This window comes from Triticum aestivum, chromosome 7A (assembly GCF_018294505.1).
Source record: "Triticum aestivum cultivar Chinese Spring chromosome 7A, IWGSC CS RefSeq v2.1, whole genome shotgun sequence".
NCBI lineage: Eukaryota > Viridiplantae > Streptophyta > Magnoliopsida > Poales > Poaceae > Triticum > Triticum aestivum.
This window is the reverse complement of record NC_057812.1, coordinates 650,830,402-650,835,590: the sequence shown is the minus strand read 5'-3', so window position 1 is coordinate 650,835,590 and position 5,189 is coordinate 650,830,402. Positions and strand designations below refer to the sequence as shown.

General features: G+C 46.4%; 1 pseudogene; it reads left to right on the top strand.

Moving 5' to 3' along the window:
• The first annotated feature begins 524 nt into the window (after window positions 1–524).
• LOC123155150 (uncharacterized) lies at window positions 525–661 on the top strand (annotated as a pseudogene).
• Window positions 662–5,189: the final 4,528 nt, after the last annotated feature.

The following is a 5,189-nucleotide window of genomic DNA, read 5'->3' as shown; positions in this document are numbered from 1 at the left end:
ACCATGTCCACCACTCCTTCTACCAGTGATGGCACCTCCGGCATGATCATCTCATCCGGCTCCGCCTCCATTGCTGCCATCGCTAACCTGATCACCATCCGCCTCATAAGGGAGAATTTTCTTCTTTGGAAAACTCAGGCCGTCCCTATCCTTCGTGTGCAGGGCTCCTTCAGCTACGTCGATGGCACCATCCCTCCACCGGCGGAGACCATCATCGAGGGTACCGGCGATGCTGCCCGTATCATGGAAAATCCGGTGTTCCTTCGCTGGTATCAACAGGACCAGGTAGTCCTCGTCGCCTTGCTCTCCTCAATGACTGAGGACATCATCAGGCAATTGACGTAGTTGCCCACCTCCCGTGCCGTCTGGGATGCGCTGCACGTGATGTTTTCCTCAGAGAGTTGCGCATGCGTGATGCAAATCCGCTACATGCTCTCCAACCAGAAGAAAAAGGACCTATCTGCTGCTGCGTACTAAAACAAGATAAAGGGGTATGCCGATGCTATGGCGTCCGCTGGCAAGCCCCTCTCCGATGAGGAGGTTCTTGTCTACATGCTTGCTGGTCTGGGCTCAGAATATGAGCCCCTTGTTGCTTCAATCATAGCACGTGATGAGCCAGTGAGCCTTGCTAGCTTGTATGCGTATTTGCTTAGTGCCGAGCTTCGTCTTAAGCAGCAGACTTCCACCGGCGAGATCTTCTCCTCTGCTAATGCAGCAGGCCGCGGTGGAGGTCGTGGTGGCCAGGGGCAGGGCCGTGGCCGTGGAGGACGCAACCGCAACAAGCCAACCTGCCAAGTCTGCCAGAAATATGGGCATGATGCGTTGAGGTGCAGGCAGCGTTTTAACCGCGAGCGCTACCAAAACACTGAGCGCAACAGCAACGCTACCAACACCGGCGGCCATGGTGGCCACTCTGTCGACACCAACTGGTACCTCGACTCCGGCACGACGGACCACCTCACCAGCGACCTTGATCGCCTCACGGTCCATGATTGCTACAGCGGCAAGGATAAGGTCCATGTTGCCAACGGAGCAGGTTTGCGAATCTCTCACGTTGGTCAATCTATGCTTTCTGGCTCACACAAACCACTCCTGCTTAAAAATGTTCTTCACGTTCCAGAGTTACACAAACACCTTATTTCAACTCATAAACTTGTTTCTGATAACCGTGCATTTCCCGAGATGTATCCTGACTTTTTTCGTCTAAAGGATCAAGTCACGAGGAGGGTCCTTCTGCAAGGTTGAAGCCGCGGCGGTCTCTACCCGGTGCCAAGCTTCCGTGCGTCTTCATCTTTCAGTCAGTCCAGTCTCCGCGTCCTCTCCGTTGTCAAGCTCACCTCTGAACATTGGCACAAGAGGCTCGGCCATCCTTCATCCAGCGCCGTCGATTCCGTCATTAGGTTGAATAAACTACCTTGTGCACCATCTCATGAGTCTTTAGTATGTGATGCTTGCCAACGTGGCAAAATGCATCAGCTTCCATATAATAATTCCTCTCATTTTTTTTCGAAAAGGGGTTTACCCCAGCCTCTGCATCAGAACAATGCATACGGCTCATATTATTAAAAGCATAATCCAGTAGAAAAGTCGCCAAGTATCGAGGTGCGAAAATAAACAAAAGGCTCGAAAGAGCTACAGCCCAAAACCACAACCGGCTGGCAAACACAATAGGAGCACTATATGCCTATCCTATTACATGACCGCCATCCAAATCGGTTGAAAATATCCCGCGCTACCATCTCCCACCGGGTAGACGCAGTAACCAAACGCTCCCTGGCCTCCGTCGGAGTGAGTAGCGACCACATACGGATGAACGTCGTGGCCCTGAAGATAACCTGCAAAAAGTGAATGTTTGTTGATCGGTTAAATACTAAATCATTTCTACAGTTCCATACTGCCCAAAGTAAAGCACAAATGCCAACACGAATGTGTCTTGCAGTATCGGAATCAACTCCATCAAGCCATGCTCCACATAACATGTTGATAGAGGTGGGCTGATTAATATTAAACGCAATATGAATCGACCGCCACAGAATCTTAGCCAACGGACAATCGAGAAAGAGGTGTTTGATGTTTTCGTTATGATCGCAAAAGCTACACCTAGAAGAGCCCATCCAGTTGCGTCTTGCCAGGTTATCCTTAGTCAAAATGACTTGTTTATGCACAAACCACATAAACACTTTGATTCATAAGGGAAACTTTACTTTCCAAACGTGAATCGAAGAAGGGACAACGCTAGAGTTAATGACATCCAGATATATAGATTTAACTGAGAACACACCATTCTTAGTAAGTTTCCAATACAGCTGATCTGGTTGTTGGGACAGCCGGACCTCCATCAAACGTCTAACAAGGTGGAGCCAGGCCTCCCAACGATTTCCAACTAGCGTCCTCCGAAAACTAATATTGAGGGAAGTGGATTGTAAAACAGTTGCAACGTAGGCTTCTCTACGTCGCACAATGTTGTACAAAGTAGGATATTGAAGTGCAAGGGGAGTCTCCCCAAGCCACGTATCCTCCCAAAACCTCGTAGTGGCACCATTCCCGACAATAAATTTTGACTTGTTGAAAAAAAGTTGTTTGACTCTCATCAAACCCTTCCAAAAAGGTGAGTCGGAAGGCCTCACGTTTACCTGGGCCAAGGTTTTAGCATAAAGATACTTATTGCGCAACATCTGTGCCTAAGTAGCGTCCAACTCAGACCATAGTTTAAATAGCCATTTGATAAGGAGACATATGTTTTTGACTTCCAAATTTTCAATACCAAGACCCCCTTGGTCCTTCGGCCTACAGATTATATCCCACTTAGCAAGCCTATACTTTCATTTGAGCTCATCATTCTGCCAAAAGAATCAAGATCGCTAAAAATCTAACCTTTTCCCGACTCCCACCGGAACCTAGAAAAAGGATAAGAGAAACATAGGCATACTGGTAAGGACCGAATTAATCAAAATCAATCATCCTCTGTATGACATGAGCTTCCCTTTCCAACAGCTCAGTTTCTTTTCAAAGCGATCCTCGATGCATTTCCACTCAGAGTTAGTCAGCTTACGATGATGAATGGGTATACCTAAGTACTTAAACGGTAAGGAGCCAAATTCACATCCGAACAATTGTTTATACGTGTCCTGGTCATCCTTTGCTCTTCCGAAGCAAAACAATTCGCTCTTGTGGAAGTTAATTTTGAGGCCAGATAATTGTTCAAATAAGCATAACAACAGCTTCATGTTTCTTGCTTTCGCCAAGTTGTGCTCCATAAAGATGATAGTATCATCAGCATACTGAAGAATGGAAATCCCTCCGTCAACTAGATGTGGGACCAGGCCGCCTACCTGCCCTGCATCCTTTGCCCGACCTATTAAAATAGTCAGCATATCCGCCACTATGTTAAACAGGATCGGTGACATCGGGTCTCCTTGCCTTAGCCCCTTGTGTGTTTGGAAATAGTGACCTATGTCGTCATTCACTTTAACCCCTACACTCTCTTTTTGCGTAAAGGAGTCAATCTGGTTTCTCTAGGCTGAATCAAAACCTTTCATACGCAAAGCTTGTTGAAGGAAAGGCCATTTAACTTTATCATATGCTTTTTCAAAATCCACTTTAAAAACTATGCCATCAAGTTTTTTTGAGTGGATTTCATGGAGCGTTTCATGCAAGACAACAACCCCTTCAAGGATATTTCTATCAGGCATGAAAGCAGACTGGGACGGATGAACCACATGATGCGCAATCTGCGTAAGTCTGTTCGTCCCGACCTTGGTGAAAATTTTGAAACTCACATTAAGCAGGCATATGGGTCTGAACTGCTCAATGCGAGCAGCGTCTGTCTTCTTAGGAAGAAGAGTTATCGTTCCAAAATTCAGCTTAAACAACTGGATCTGTTCCTCAAAAAACTCGTGGAACATGGGCATCAAATCTCCCTTAATAAAATGCCAGCACTTTTTGTAGAACTCCGCCGGGAACCCATCCGGTCCTGGAGCCTTATTATTCTCCATTTGTGCAATAGCTTCAAACACCTCTTTCTCAGAGAAAGGAGCAGTCAGGAGCTCATTCTCGACAGTCTCAAGTTGAGGAACATCCTCAACCCTAGACTCATCTAAGGACACAAAATTCTCTTCCGAGGGACCAAACAACTGCTTATAATAGTTGGTAATATAGACTTTCAGATTGTCTTGACCAACTATCGTCCCCTCGTCTTGTTCTAGCTGGAAAATTCTCTTTTTACGATGCTTCCCATTAGCAATCATATGAAAGAATTGAGTATTGTCCTCGCCTTGTACTATCTTGCGAACTTTAGCTCGCAACGCCCACTTCAATTCCTCCTCTCGAAGAAGCTGTTTAAGACGCATCTCCGCCTCTATCTTTGTCTCCAACTCACTGGAATCCAAGATAGATGTTTCAGCTTTAACTTCAAGATTTTGAATAAGTAGAAGAAGTCTCTCCTTCTCCGCCTTATAAATACCATGCGTGTGCTTAGCCCATCCTCGAAGGAACCTTCAGAGATGACGAATCTTGCATTGCCATCGCTCGATAGGTGTCCTTCCTCCTGAGTCTTTAGCCCACTCCCGAGCTAAAAACTCGAGGAACCCTTCTCTTTCAAACCAGGCAAGTTCAAAAGAGAAAATGTTCTTGTTGCCCACAAAAGTTTGCTCTCATGAATCGACTAGTAATGGTGTATGATCAGAGACACCTCTTGTCAGTGCTTGCACGGTTACCAAAGGAAACTTCTGTTCCCATTCTACACTGGCTAGGACACGGTCAAGTTTCTCAAACGTCGGGACCGGTAATGAATTAGCCCAGGTGAACTTCCTACCCGAAAGCTCTATCTCTCTGAGATCCAAGCTTTCTATAATAGTGTTGAACATAAACGACCAGCGGCCGTCAAAATTGTCATTATTCTTTTCGTCCTTCCTACGGATAATGTTGAAATCCCCCCTACTAATAGGGGGAGATGTTCGTTACCACAAATACGAACCAAATCCGCCAAAAAGTCTGGCTTGAGCTCTGGTTGCGCAGCTCCGTACACCGCCACCAAATCCCAATCAAACCCATCTACCTTAGTTCTAACTCGAAACTTGACAGCAAAATCCCCCAAAACTACACTCCAAACTTCCAACGTTTCGCACTTAACCCCAAGTAAAACCCCACCGGATCTTCCTCGAGGGGGGAGGCAATGCCAGTAAAAATCT